This window comes from Pantherophis guttatus, chromosome 1 (genome assembly GCF_059756535.1).
Source record: "Pantherophis guttatus breed Tessera chromosome 1, ASM5975653v1, whole genome shotgun sequence".
NCBI classification, from domain to species: Eukaryota; Metazoa; Chordata; class Lepidosauria; order Squamata; family Colubridae; genus Pantherophis; species Pantherophis guttatus.
Genome location: NC_142063.1, coordinates 218804030 through 218819269, shown reverse-complemented (window position 1 = coordinate 218819269; position 15240 = coordinate 218804030). Strand labels below are relative to the sequence as shown.

The 15240-nt window shown below is 40.3% G+C and overlaps 1 protein-coding gene and 4 long non-coding RNA genes across 9 annotated transcripts in view; 2 read left to right on the top strand and 3 right to left on the bottom strand.

Moving 5' to 3' along the window:
* The window catches only part of LOC132711119 (uncharacterized), a 58740-nt gene extending 58185 nt beyond the window's left edge, over positions 1-555 (top strand). For all 3 annotated transcript variants that reach the window (XR_015731330.1, XR_015731329.1, XR_009621925.2), the window contains one exon: positions 22-555. This is a non-coding gene — a long non-coding RNA (uncharacterized LOC132711119). The remainder of the gene's footprint in view (positions 1-21) is intronic.
* LOC117676940 (uncharacterized) overlaps positions 1-1782 on the bottom strand; it is a 28749-nt gene extending 26967 nt beyond the window's left edge. The window contains exon 1 of the long non-coding RNA XR_004594577.3: positions 1677-1782. This is a non-coding gene — a long non-coding RNA (uncharacterized LOC117676940). The remainder of the gene's footprint in view (positions 1-1676) is intronic.
* A 3410-nt stretch (positions 1783-5192) lies between these two features.
* LOC132711121 (uncharacterized) lies at positions 5193-6500 on the bottom strand. The gene is made up of 2 exons (XR_009621927.1): positions 6397-6500; positions 5193-5338 (listed from the first exon to the last, which is right to left on the bottom strand). It is a non-coding gene; the product is annotated as an uncharacterized LOC132711121 (long non-coding RNA).
* Positions 6501-11621: 5121 nt separating this feature from the next.
* LOC117676939 (uncharacterized) lies at positions 11622-15144 on the bottom strand. Of its 2 annotated transcripts, none has more exons than XR_015731331.1 (3): positions 14945-15144; positions 13215-13429; positions 11622-12131 (listed from the first exon to the last, which is right to left on the bottom strand). It is a non-coding gene; the product is annotated as an uncharacterized LOC117676939 (long non-coding RNA). The 2 variants fall into 2 exon arrangements; XR_004594576.3 differs by lacking the exon at positions 14945-15144 and adding an exon at positions 14522-14580.
* The window catches only part of TDRP (testis development related protein), a 35384-nt gene continuing 34761 nt past the window's right edge, over positions 14618-15240 (top strand). The window contains exon 1 of one of the 2 annotated variants that reach the window (XM_034436775.2): positions 14618-14884. The gene's annotated coding sequence lies outside the window, so the exon portion shown is untranslated. The remainder of the gene's footprint in view (positions 14885-15240) is intronic. The other variant, XM_034436776.2, reaches the window with a different exon arrangement.

The following is a 15240-nucleotide window of genomic DNA, read 5'->3' as shown; positions in this document are numbered from 1 at the left end:
CTTGTTTTTAATATATTTCAGTGAATATTTCAACTTCCAAAATACCTGCAATCCTTTTTTTGGACTCCGTCCACTTCTTGCTTTACCCAATCAGGGACAACCAGAACTGGCTGGATTGCTGTGGCTAAGAAATGCAGTCCTGTGACATTGCACATTATACCTCTTCACTTAACAATATCAATGACAATCAGACCCAATTTGGTCCCAGTTGATGTCATTGTCAGCCCTGGAGAAGTTTTCTTTGGATCTTCAGGGCTGCCACACTTGGTGCTGTGGGAAATTGGGAGGGGGAATTGCATGGAATTGTAGAGATATCTAGCCATAACAACATTCTTTTCCCTGGACATCAAGGACGTTCAGCTTGCAATTGGAGTTGCGTGACTGAGAGGTATCTCCAGTTGGGATGGTGGATTGATTGGACCATGTGATAGACATGTGAGTGCAGGGAAAAGGACTTCGACTTTCTTTTGGGTGGGGAAAGCCCGGAAGCTTTCAGATTCAGGTTTTCCCAGATGTGCCAATATGACATCTCTAATAAAGTGGAACTTTGAGGAATTTCTAGCCTCGGAGTCTTCTTTCATTGGGGGTGTTACTTGGAACCCTGACATTAACCCAAATCTCCATTAAAACCTCAAACAGCTCCCTGAGCTCTGGGAGAGCCCTTAGCGCCAATCTGACACCGGGCAGCATAAAGACTCAGGGAAGATGGAGGAGAGAATGGTGACCACAGAGGGAACCACTGAGACTGGTTCGATGGTTCACGTCAAAACCATCTACTCCCCTTCTGAACTGTGATGAAGGCAGCGGAGGCTGCCGAAGCGGAATGCCAACAGGGTGTCTGGCCTGGAATTTCTAGCCTTGGAGTCTTCTTTCGTTGGGGATGTTACTTGGAACCCTGACAGTCCTAACATGATGACCACCTGTATCATGAATATTCTCTATCAAATACGCTCCTGAATCTCCTTCTATGATCAGGGTCTTAATGAGGTGAAGGGGGTTATGTGGTTAAATGAATTTGTGGATTAGGTTGTTGGACATGTACATGTCCAGAAGGGTCACCCAAATCAAACAGGCCATGATGAATAGACCAGACTAACATCGATCGTATCTGCCAACCTGCAATGGACTAATGTGACAGATTATAGTCTATTCTTTCAACATGTCAATACAACCCAAAAATGGCCCTCATTCCCCCGAGGTCCTAAGGCAACTAGCCACAGCAGTGGGAAGACCTGCTGAAAGGCAGAGGGTGCTAAGAATCACTGGGCTAAATCAGGCTGACTTTGGACTTTGGACATAGAAATGTTCAACATTTGAAGATTGAAAATAGACGCTTGACTAAAAGAACTGCTGATTGAACTCAACAATGTGCATTGAGATATCTTTAGTAGTGTTTCACAACATTTAGTAGTTGTGAAATACTACTAAAAGGCAAAAATTTGGTTAAACTTGATAGAACTGGGCATCTATTCTACACCATGGGTATCAAAGTTGTACAGAGCCCAGGTCTGTAACCTGGACTGTAAGCTCTCCACCTGACAAATTCAGTGTTTTTAACTGCTGAGCCTTCAAGCCCCACAATAGTTACCAGGGAGCTACTTTTTTGTTGCAATAGGCTATAAATTTGAGTCTAAAAGGTCAGACCAGTTTAGAGATCCTGTTCTTACACTGCTTACTTTGTTAAAAAGCAGATGCCTTCCAGACTTGATTGAGAGCTGGATTTGGTGTTCAGCTGTTGATGCTGAACAACTTCAATTCCGTGCCATGCAAGGCTTGACATCCAGATATCAGCAGGATTGCCTACCTCAAGAAGAATCAATCCATCCAATGTGTTCTTCATTCATCATCCCCAGCCCTGCTGAAATACAGTGAAGAAGGGAGCAACAAAACAATAGTTTCTTTTAATCAATGCTCTATTTCTCTGTCCTTATCCCCAGAAAGGCAGACAGATCCTGCCCTGATAGTTTTTAGAAGACTGGTCAAAATGAAACTCTTGCACAGAGCATTTGGTAGTTGTTGCACTGCGTATGTGTCAAGCAAATTTTATTATTTTTCTATTGTTAGTCATGAAGGTTGTGAATTGGGAAGGTGTCTCAGCCATCTTTTGTGATGAAAGTATATGGTTCTTGTCAAAGGTAGTGAAAAAAATTGGCAGGAGTTTTTGCTTTCACCACTGGAGTGATGCCTAAGATTTATTATTTCCTTTAATAATGAAAAAAGTAAGAAAACTGGAGTGGGCTGTTAGCTTCTCCAGCAAAGAAAAATAGTGGCAAACATTCAATTGCATTCATCCTTTGTAGAAAGATAATAAAACAACCTTGCCTTAAATGTTTACCTCTCGTGAATCTCCTCAGCCTGAAGCACTGATATTCATCAGAGAGGAAACATCCTGCTACTTATATTTTGCCATCACTCCAGAGGTATGTTATATCCAAGACAACAAAAAGCATTTCCCAAGGCAAAATATTTACACACAGGGAAAAAGAATGCATAAGTTTACAGGAAACGATAAGCAGATATAAAACTATTATTTTAGCACCAGTGAAACAGTTTTGACCATGTAAAGGAATGCTGGACATTTGAAGTTTACAGGATTAATATTCAGTAGGGGAATATGATGGAGATGGTGGAATGAGAGAAGTCCTAAAACTAAGTTCTGAAACACAAAGCTTCAACTTCAATCAGAATAGAGCTGGAAGGGATCTTTGAGGTCTTCCACTCCAACCCCCTACTCAAGCAGGACACCTTATACCAGTGATGACTAAACTTTTGACCGTCGCATGCCAAAAGTGAGGGAAGTGCAGGGGTCACGCACGCATGTGCCCACACCCATAATTCAATGCACCCCCCATGCATGCATGCATGACCCCCCTGCACTCCCCCCACTTTTGGCACACAATGCACGCACGACCCCCCCTGCACTCCCCCCACTTTTGGCGCACAATGGCATAGTGGGCCCAGTAGGCCTGTTTTTCACCCTCCCCAAGCTCCCCAGGCTTTCTTGGATCCTGGGAAGGGTGAAACAGCCTTCCCCACCCTGCCGGAGGCCCTCCAGAGGCTGGAAACAGCCCATTTCCTGACTCCCAGTGGGCCCGGAAGGCTAGAAAATCAGCTGGCTGGTGCGCGCAAGCGCACTGGAGCTGAGCTAGGGCAAAGCTCGCGTGCCCACAGATATGGTTTCACGTGCCACCTGAGGCACACGTGCCGTAGGTTCGTTTGAGACAAGTCTCTGCCAGTCTCTTCTTAAAAACCACCAATGATGAAGTACCTACAACTTCTGAAGGCAAGCTGTTCCTCTTGGAAAAGCACCAGAAGTGCTGAATCACAAAGGTTAATATTTGAATTAAAAGATTAACAATGTAAAGATTTAATTTAGAATGAAGTTAAATGCTGACTTTGTGTTTCTCTAATTCCTGAGTAATAAGCTACAGTGAAGAGTAATTTAACCTCCACATGGAATTTTTCTCTACTTCGAAGTGCCTCGTTTAGCAATTTAAAGCTAACCTGTGGTGCCCCAATTATGTCACTTCCAGGAACACAAATAATAACCAATGACCAGGATTATCAAGAAAGTTCCAAGGCCTTCTCACAGCCATTAGAATGACATTCTGCCTGAATGCATGTTCTCTCCCTTGTTTCCTGAAACACAACAAGTTGGCCTAATAAGAGAACTGATTCTGATTTCATAGATTTTGAAACTTAACTTTTTGCATCTTGAGTGAACTAATGAGTCAAAAGGGAGGGAGAGCCAGAGATGGTTTAGATATCACAGTATCTATCTCTTTATTTGTTGCCATCCAACCCCTGGGAATGGTCATCGGTATCACACTGGGCATCACAGAGTCTTAGTAATTTACATTTATCATCAACCTCAATTGTCCAAATGTTCATATAAAGGTAACAATGACAAATTGAAAAACTGCCTTGGAGATGTAATGTTAATTTTCTTTACTGCATATGTACTAATTAGATGGGATTTTAATGCCATATATACATTACTGTTGATGCTATCCTGACCCCTGTGATACCTGCTGCAGCATCTATTTAAAGTCAATATATTGGCTACTGTCTAGTTCATTTAACTTACTGTTTAAATCTGAATATCCTAAATATGGCAATGTTGAATGACTGTCTAGGAAAATATACATATGGGTGGGGGGGAGTGAAATGAGCACTACAGATTATTTTATTTGTTTATTGTTTGTTTTTGTATCCCACTTTTATTATTTTTACAAATAACCCAAGGCAGCGTATATATCCAACACACCTTCCTCCTCCTATTTTCCCCACAACAGTAACCCTATGAGGTGAATAGGGCTGAGAGAGAGTGAATGGCCCAAGGTCACCCAGTTGATTTTCATATCTAAGGGGTGGGCTAGATTATATCATCATCTCAAATAATATGGTTGATTTGTTAATTTCATTGCAGGTCACAATGGGCAGGCTAGAAAGTGACTACCCCCCAGTAATTTTACACTTAAAACTATTTGTATTTTACATACACACTGACACATTCCACCAAGCTGACTTAGAAGATGACAGATGTAACAGGAAACTAAAATAGGCTGATAAGATAAACTATGCTGTTATCCAATTATTACCTTTATGATAACAAAGTGATGCAATAAATTACATGTAAAATGATGACTGATGAGACCAATGGCAATAAGAGTAATAAATTGCTGGACCTTGAAAAGCATACCATCAAACTGAAGGGAGTTCTAATTAACCAAGTAGCAAAAGTAGACCCCTTAGGATACATAGCTCAAAACTATGATTTTATAAAGACTGCTTAAAGTAAAAAATAGATCTTGTCTACAGTTACAACTAATTCAGGAATAAAATTAGGTATGAACCTCCAGATTCTCTTGCAAAACAAATGCCAGTAGAAGCATTTAATCATAGATAAAAAAGAACAGTGAACACAGCAAGGTTGTCTCAGCTCTATGAAGCCATGAGGTTGAGTGATTCACATACATTGTGGCATAATAGTTCACAACCTCAAGCATAAGGATTGAATGCTAATTCCAATCTCTACCCAGGAGGCCTTTTCCTGTGTCTATACTCTCCACAAGCTGGCATAGATGCTAACCCTGCCCAGGAGTGCATAATAACTCTTGAAGTGCTACAATGCCGGCCATTTGTATCCAACAGATATATAAAATAACTAATTGAGCAATTGAAGCCTAATAAAGCCTTAGATAATGACTTTATTCCCAGTGAAGTTCTCAGAAATAACACCGACTGGTGGGACCTCCATTCTTATCGCATTTTTCACTTTTATTGGCAACACCACTCATATCCTAGAAGACTGGGGTATAGCCATTATAATTCCAATCTATAAAAAAGGGCAAAAGAAAATTCTGGTCAACTACCATTCAAGCAGTTTTTAAAATATAATTAACAAAATCTATGCTAAACACCTAAATAGAAGTTCTATGACTGGATTGAAGATAATATCCTAGCTGAAGAAAAGGCTGGTTTTAGACCAGGAAGATTTGAAATCGACCAAGCAATAATCTATAACACCTAGCAGAGAAATACATATAAGAATCCAAAAGTTATCTTTATGCAGTTTTGTAAATTTCAAATCTGCATTTGGCTCCATATCAAGAGAACTATCGCGGAAGCAGCTGATATCTACCAACATAGATAAATTATTACTTTCATTAATATATAAACTTTACGGCAATACCAATCTGAAGTAAAATATAGTCCCCAAGGGCAGTTAATTATAACAACAGAAATAATAAAGCTGGGGGGGGGAAGAAAGAAGATTATAAGGATAAATGTACAATTAGGATGATAAAAGTGACAGATTGAGTAAAATTGAAAAGAAATCGAAAAGAAAGTATATATTAGTAGAATATTGGAATTGCTCTAATACCAAACAAGGAAAATATTCCACAACAAAGGAGAAAGAAAGGAGAGAGAAGTAGAGGGTAAGAAGAGGAGAGGGAGAGAAAGAAATTTAAGAAAGGGGAAAGAGGAAGAAAGGACAGGAGACAGGTCTAGGAGAGAAGGTAAGAAAGGGGGAAAAGAAGGGAGGAGTCGGGGAATGGAAGGGGAAGTAGGAAAGAGGAAGGAGAGGAAGAGGGAGAAAGTAGGAGAGGAGAGGAGGGAAAGAAGGGAAAGGAAGAAGAAGGAGAAGAAGGTTTGTTGTGAAATAAGGGAAAAGAAAGGGTAGAAGAGCAACCCCGAATGTAATTGAAATGCCTTATTTTTATGCTTTCTTTAAGAAAAATATGTATATGTATGATCAATTATGTATAAGAGAATGTACATTAACATTATGTGTATAAGAAATAAAAACTAAAAAAAAATTCAAAAAATAATAATAAAACAAGGTTGTATTCTTGCTCCATTACGTTTTAATTTGTATATAAATTCAGTTACCCAAACTTCAATAAAGCAATTTTCACCCATCAGAACCAAAAGACGACTTTCAGTTCTCCTGTATGATGACAACGTGCTTATTCTGCCTGTGCCTATGATAGGGATGTAAAGAACCCCTAGACCGCTTGCTTAATATTCTGAAAAAGAAAAATTGATGATAAATTACCAAAAAGCATAACTTCTGACCTTTAACAAAAGACCTAAAATTTATAATCAGTATATTAACGGCAATAATACTGAGCGAGTTAAATGTTTTAGCTTCTTGGGAATTATCTTTCATTCCTCAGGATGGAATGCAGGGACTCACATTCACCCACAAATCATAGGATGCCCAAAGAAGAGCCATTATCCTTTGGTTTCTCTAGAGCAGTGGCTCTCAACCTTCCTAATGCTGCGACCCTTTAATACAGTTCCTCATGTTGTGGTGACCCCCAACAATAAAATTATTCCTAAGACCATTGAAAATATGTGTTTTCTGATGGTCTTAGGCGACCCCTGTGAAAGGGTCATTCGACCCCCAAAGGGGTCCCGACCCACAGGTTGAGAACCACTGCTCTAGAGGTTGACATTATGTTACAGCTGAACTTAAACTATTTGAGGCAAAAGTTATGGCACAACTACGTAGAATTCTACTGGGTTGTTATGTTAACCGAACTGCAGTCCAGAGAGTATAATCCAAGTATCTAAGAATGATCATGCAGGTCCCAAGATGCATATTTAATGCAGCTTTAAGATTAGAACTAGGAATTACAAAGGTAGAAGCCAGGATCTAGATGGTTATCTTCAATTACTGGCTAAAACTACTATTTAACCCAATAGGTCTGACATTCCTGGTTAACAAGTGTAACTTCCAATCTACCTGGAAAATATCCATCAGAGAAAAACTGGCAGCCTATGGCTTCTCTAATAAAGCAATAAAAAGGATGTGATATGATCAGGCAAAATGAATATTGAATGAGAGGCTCCTTCACACAAGATATCAACAAGGTATTAGCTCAGTAACAAAAAATTTGGAGGCTGTCTTTATCCCCAAGCCAACTGATTGTTACTGATCCTTAATTAACAATAGATATCACCGAGCATTTGCTCTGGTTAGATTCAAAGTATTCCCTTCAGCAGTTATTGGGGGTAAATACCAATTGATGATATAGTGGACTGAGAGATTGTGAATTTTAGTCCTGCCTTGGGAAAAAAATCAGCTAAGTGACCTTGTCAGTTACTCTTTCTCAGCCTTAGGAAGGAGAAGGCGATGGTAAGGCACTTCTGAATCTATCCACCTACTTACCTCCCTATCTACCTATGGCAATTATTAGCAAATAAGATAACCTTGAAATGCAGAGAATAAAAGTGAATGTCATGAGACAGTCAGTGCTTTCCTGCCAGCTGACCAACAATGTGAAAACCATCCTGTCCTCAATGCTTGGAAAAGCTACTGTAGGCTCTGAAGCAATTAAAATTCTCTCAATTGCTTCACATTGCATGCAAAAGCTCATCTCACCAATAAATAAATGCTCTGAATACACACACACATACACACTAAAATGTACATATATTTTGGCAAGTGTTTGCAAAAGGGTTTGAGCAGTTGCTACAATGAGCCAATTGCAGATATGACAGGTCTTTTTTTTTCTTTTGTTCCTCAGTCAGGCATTATTACTAATAACTACAATAATGTCTGTGAGGTGTTTACTCAGGAAGCCTAGGACAGAACAAATTTATTCCTAATGTGGCACTGATCACATCAGTGTCAATTTCTACCAGGAGCACCCTTTACATTTGGAACTTTGATAATACAATGGGGAAACCTCTGTATATATCAGCTAAATACTGATGGAGACCCCCACCCCTCTTTAGACCATATAGAACTTCTGCACATGGAGCCACATCTCACACAGTTTATTTATTTAAAGGAATTGTATGACTGCCCATCTATGTAGCATCTTTCACAAATGTAGCCAACTTACTGCTACTTTTTAAGTCAAGATCATTTATGAAGCAAGTTAAAAAGCACCATTCCCCATATAGATCCTTGGGAGAGGATCCAATCCTTACTTCCGTCCATATACCCCCAGGCTACAGCCCACTACTGGGCTGTGGTCGATTCAGAACCAGGATATGGTAGCAGCAGGAGAGCATCCGCACACATGCAGCTCCAAATGTGCAGCAGGTGAGTGAGAGTGCACACATAGCTCCATTTGGTGGCGCAACAGACTAATAGCCTGTTATTAACATTCAGCTGCCTGCAATTACTGCAAGTTCGAATCTCCCCAGGCTCAAGGTTGATTCAGCCTTCCATCCTTTCTAAGGTAGGTAAATTAAGGACCCAGTTTGTGGGGGCAATAAGTTGACTTTGTATAAATATACAAAAGTATGAAGGCTATTGCTTAACACATTGTAAGCTGCCCTGAGTCTCCGGAGAAGGGCAGCATATAAATCAAATTAAAAAAAAAAAGTGGTGGGCACATCTGCCTGCCACTTGTGTAAATGGAGCTGCCCCTGTGCATTCACCAACCACTCATGCAGAATCATCCCCTATCCCCTGCTGGTCCTCAAAGGTGGAAAGGTTGGAGACCGCTGAACTAACACATCTCCAAATGAGCAGAGAGGATGTCACAGTCATGACCAAAAGACCAGTGAATAAATCATTTCTTTGAAATCCCTCCAGAAGAGGAAAAGATGGAAGATCAACAGAGGTGGGTTTCAGCAGGTTTTGACCAGTTCTGGGGAACCGGTAGTGGAAATTTTGAGTAGTTCGGAGAACTGGTAGTAAAAATTCTGACTGGCCCCGCCCCCATCTATTCTCTGCCTCTCAAATCCCAGCTGATCTCGAGGAAATGGGGATTTTGCAGTAACCTTCCCCTGGATTGAGGAGGAAATTGAGATTTTACATTATCCTTCCCCTGCCACGCCCACCAAGCCATGCCCACCAAGCCACACCCACAGAACCGGTAGTAAAAAAAATTGAAACCCACCACTTTGTACCATAGTATTCTAGATAGCTGCTACTCCTAAGGGGACCACAGGACAGTGGTTCTTTGTAGGCTTGAAAACCAGGAAGACCAAGATAAACCAGCAATCTCTCAAGGCCAGCAGAGCCCTTTTAAGGATATTGGATCCATTAATCCCACTTTCTAATCACTTTTGGAAATTTTTGAATTATCTGAAGGTGAATAGAGATCTTCAGAATCACAAAGTTGCAAAACCATATGGTGAGTTTATCTTCATTGCAGAATAAAAGAAAACCTACAAGCTTAAGAATTTGTAGAATTTGAAATTGGTGTGAACTACAATTCAAAGCCTGATCTTGAATCTTACAATGTTGCTCCAGCTAAGCCTGTGCTTCAGAATTGTCAGCCTCAGGAATCAGTAAGCCAAGATTCAATTGAGGCTGATCAGCCATAAGCATCTCCTGTTCATCTGGAGCAATCAGATGACAAGGCACAATTCCCAAACCTCAGGTCTAGGAGCATACAGAAGTGAGTAGACCAATGTTCTTCAAAGAGGGTTCTCAAAAGCAAAGCCAAATCATGAATAATTGCAGCCATCTGACTACAGGCAGATTTAGGTATCTCCTGTGCTTGTTGGAGACAACTGTTCAGCTCTTCAAATTGTGTTCCTGCTTCTTGTTTTTAACTCTTGACCCTTGAACAGGCTGATTTCCCAGTTTGGCATCTTGTGACTTTTGGAATATCTCTGGACTACGCATTGCTTCCTGAACTGTATTTGGCTCCTTTCAGGCAAGCATTATTTACTATTTCTGTTTTCTGTTATATGCCTAAATTGTGGTAAATATTCTTGCTTTTAAAGTATTGTTTGTATTTGTGTCAACAACTTTGAAACAGAACAGAAATAAAAAACTATATAAGAGTTACAGTTATAAACAAATTAAACAATCAGAAAAAAAATGGAATATTAGGGGTTGGTATATAAATAAATAGTATCTTTGTGGAAACTAAATTGTTTAGTCTGTCTTCAGTTATAAGAGAAATTTGAGCTTTTGTGATTTCAGAAATAGGACACTAGAGGGGACTAAGGATTTCAGGCAGAAAAGGGGGAAAAGATTTGCCTTTTATATTTGGTAAGCATTACAGACAAAATAACATAAAATAGGATTACATGTTAAATACTTCAGATCTTTGAAGAATAGGGTCAGAAAATAGGAGCTGCAATGTAACATTTCTGCTTCTATGGATAATTTCCAAAAGTTGTTCAAGAAGAAATGACAATGTGAAAGACAACGTGAAATAATACCTTTATAACCTTTATATACCTTTATAAGGTCTACAACAGGGGTGTCAAATTCACGTCATCACAGCATCACATGACATATCGGGACTTTTCTCCCCTTCACTAAACTGGGTGTGGCCGGGGCCAGCGTGTGACGCATCCAGCCCCCGGGCCGTGACTTTTAAAAAAAATTTTTTTTTATTTTTCTACAAATAACATTGTGTGAACAGTATGGGACCAGAGTGTCTTAAATTTTAGTGCAAATAAAACAATATTCTTCATATTTAATACAATTAACAATCTTATAAACTTTTAATAATAATACACATATTTTGCTGAGTTATAATCTTTCCTTAATTATTCAACATTTCAATATATTATTTTTATGCCAATCTCCATGTTAATATCACTCCTTTTACTACAAATAAAATACCAATAATCATATTTGTTGTGTCTAAGACTTATATAATTCTAATAGAAATATACAGCTTTGTTTTGAATTATAATCTCCCATTGTTCCCCTTTCTAATTTTTAATTATGCCACTGTTATATTTAAAAGATATCCCCTTTCTAATCACATTTTAAAAGAAATAAAACAATGTTCATCTTAGTTATGTTTGATAAGTTATATAATTCTAATAATAATACATGTTTTGTTGAATTATAATCTTTCATTATTATCTTGTTCAATAATTCAATATGTTGTTTTCATGCCAATCAAACTCTACATATTGGCGCCACATGACATATCAGGACTTTTCCCCCCTTCGCTAAGACGGGTGTGGGCATGGCCAGTGCGTGACGCATCCAACCCCGCAGGCCTTGAGTTTGACAGCCCTGGTCTACGGGATAAAAAGCTGAAACAAATTTCACTTGATGCAGAACTATTAGAATATATATATAAAAATACTGAAATACTGGAAAATAAAAACTAATGTAAATTATAAGAGATGACAATTTAACTGAAAATGCCAATTAAAACCAAGAGAACAACCTGTATAATTATTGAATTTATAAAAGAAGTTTACTGAAGACTTGAAGAAGCCTTTGAAACGGAAAAAAGGAAATTTAAGAGAGATCAAATTTTATGACATCTGAATGAATTAGACTGTAAGAAATAAAAGGAAGGGGAGTAAAGAATTACTAAGTTTGCTTGTACTTGTGATGAAGATTGGAAATCATTTCTTTAAATATTTTTTTCTTTTCTTCTTCTCTCTTTCTTTGCACATGCTTTTCTTCCTTTTTCTTTCAGAGTTTATGTTGTCATTATTTCTTTAAAGAATCAATAAAACTATTTTTAAAAATATGATTTCTTAAAGAAATTACTTGGGGAACTTTATGAGACACTGATGGGCAGTCCTTCTGAAACTTTATTTGCTTTCTGGAACAAAAATGAAGCTGCAGCCTTGGATATATTTGCACTTATCAGTCTCTCCCTACTTGCTGATCCAAAGGGACTTCTTGGTGAACTGGCACTGTTGTGATTGGTGTCTGGATGCACTTAGAACTTGAATAAAAAAGAAAGAAAAGGTTTTGGTTAAATCCCTGGAACATGGCATGGCTTTGGGTGAAGAAGTCATCTGGTTCTAGGAATATTTCCTGGATGGGATTAGACCTATCCACATTGATCTGGTTCATAATCTGGGGATCTTTCTTGAGTCTCATTTCCTGCTTGACACTTAGCAAAGCCTCCGATGGCACAACTCAGTTTTCTGTGACAGTCATGACCTTTCCTAGAACAGCAGGCTCAATCACTCATGTCTTAGTCATATTGTGTTTAGACTATTGCAATGTATTCTACATGGGGCACTGTACATAGGGCTATATTTGAAAACTACTTTGAAGCTAAGTTGGGTAGAATGCAGTGGTTGAAATAGTCATGAATGCCTCATATGACACTGTTGTGCTATTTTGGGAACAAACCAGTTACCAGTTGGCTCCCAAGAACGTGTGTGCTCACATTTGCGAACCGGTAGGGAAAGTAAGTGAATACCACCCCTGATGGGGATGTTGTGAAAACCAGGTAGTCCTCAATTTACAACCATTCATTTAGTGATTGTTCGAAGTTACAACACTGAAAAAAGTAACTTTTGACAGTTTTTCACACGACTCTTGCAGCATCTCCATGGTCACATGATCAGAATTCAGATGCTTGACAACTAATTCATATTTATGACAGTTGTAGTGTGCCAGGGTCATATGATCACTTTTTTCGATCTTCTGACAAGCAAAGTCAATGGGGAAGCCTGATTCAACAATTATGTTATTATAATAACTGTATTATTGTACTAACAACTGCAAAGATTCACTTAACAACTGTGGCAAGAAAGGTCGTAAAATGGGGCAAAGCTTAAGTTTTACTAAATATGTTTTGCTTAGCAACAAACAATTTGGGTTCAATTGTGATCATAAATCAAGGATTACCTATATTTCCTCTTTTAATCTGGAGAGTAATGGGCTTTATTCATCTTTTATATTTTTGTATATTTCTGTATATTTTTATTAGTTTAAGGTACACACACGCATTAAATCACCCATTTCCCACTGTTAACAATTCTCAAGTGAATGCCACCTGTTATATAACAGATACCTGAGCTTGTAATGATGTCCTACAATATCTTCTATTGTTTCCTTAGTGTGTTTTACTGGTTCCAATTCCTTCTCTATGTCAGTAGGCTCAAGTGTCTGTCCTATATCTTCTGTAGCAGAGACCGATGCAAAGAATTATTTGTTCATATGCAATTTCCATATCTTCCTTGAACAACCCTTTCATTTTTTATGTGGGATCACTGCCCAACTGCTTTCCTAGATGAGAACCACATCATGAGGCACCAAGTCAGAAGAAAGAGACAGAATAGAGATCAACAAATTTCATGCTTGTATATTATTATGCTATCTAAAAAAGTGACGAGCACTTCAGCTAAGGTATCGGGAAGGCAATATAAGGTAGAATCAGTTACTGGTCAGGAAATGATCTCTGCCATGCTATCTGTATCCTTGAAAATTGTTAAAACATTTTAATGGAAATATAACTTTAAAGAATACGGTCATAATACGACCAGTTTGGTCTAAACATGTCCCATGTCTATCAATGACTAACTCCAGTTGTGTAATTTCTCTTAACATATATGCACATATTTAATTTCTGTGTACCTCACCCTCTTATAAATTATATTAAAGTAAATGTATGCATGTATCTTCAAGTCAGTCTTGACGTTTGGCAACTGACCAGACCAGTCTAGTTTCCTTGGCAGTATTTTCGGAGGTGGTTTGCCATGAACTTCTTTCTTCCTAGGGCTGAGTGAGTGACTAGCTCAAAGCTGCTTGAATAGCTTTTAAGTTTTAAGCCCAAGGCAGGACTGAGACCTGTTTCCCAGTTTCTAACCTAATGCCTTAAATTGTTAATTAATTAATTATTAATTGGCTCTCAGTCCATGGGAAAGCCACACAAAAATCTCGTGGCATTTTACAATTTTACAAATTATGGCATGAGTTTTACTGGACGCTAGTAGCCTCCATCAGCCTCTTGAAGTACAACCCCTCCCTCTCATTTTTGTATTTCCTTAAGAAAGGCAAGGCGGCTCCTCTCTATCAAAGCACCCCCACCCCCAAATACTGAGGTGTGCCTTCGTAGTCCCAGTTTAAATGGAGGCGAGGCCCCAAGTATCCCCGAGGACGGAGACAGGGAGGAGGCTTTTCTCTGTGCGCTCGACTATTAGGAGCTACGGCACTTCTAAATTTCATTCCCGCCACAACGAAGCAAAGTTCTCGTCTGAATTGGTCGGTGGACTGGAGAGCAGATTGGCCGAGGAAGATGATGACGGATCCACTTTTGCCCCCGCAGGCATTTAAGTTATGTCACGAGTTTTCGAGGAATTCCACACACACACACCCCACCTCTGCGCCACCGATGCGGAGAGCACGAGGAAGGCACAGGCAGAGGGATCTTTGGGGAAATCTCGACGCCCCCACCCACCTCCCTCTGTCTCCCCCGCCCCTTTAAGGCTGGTGCCCCGGACGCGCGCCCGCGCGCGCTGCCAGGTTGCTGTGGCGACGTAACAAGCCCCTGTTCTCTTGCGCGCGCTCTCCCTCCCTCCCTGCTTCCCCCCCCCCCCGCCCCAAATCTCCCAGCTGCCGCTCGCGCTCTTCCTCGCTCCGGCTCCCTCCCATCGCCCAGTCAGCCGCAAACATGGCAGCGGCCGCTCGCAGGCTCTACTACGCTGCGGTGGCGGCTCTGACAACGAGGCGGAACGGTCACAGGTGAGGGGGCGGGAAGGGTCCCGGCGGTCGGTGGACGGGGAGGCAGCCCGACATCCCTACCAGGGCCTTCTCCCTCTGTTTCGTCTCTGCGCGGGAGGCAACAGTAGCGACTTTTCTCCCCCCGGGTGGAGCGTCTCTGGAGGCGGGTGGTGGTGGTAGTGTGACGGCTCGTCGCCGTCTCCGCTTTTGCAGAGAAAATTGGGGTCGGGGAGGGGGTTGCCTGTGTGGGGCCTTGGGAAGAGTACCTGCCCCCCCCACCAGCGCGGAGCCTTAAGGTCAGGCTTACTGCCCTCTTTTGCCGCTTCGCGTACTTTGTATCGTCTCCCCGCCCGCCCCTTTTCTCTGGCAAAGGTGTC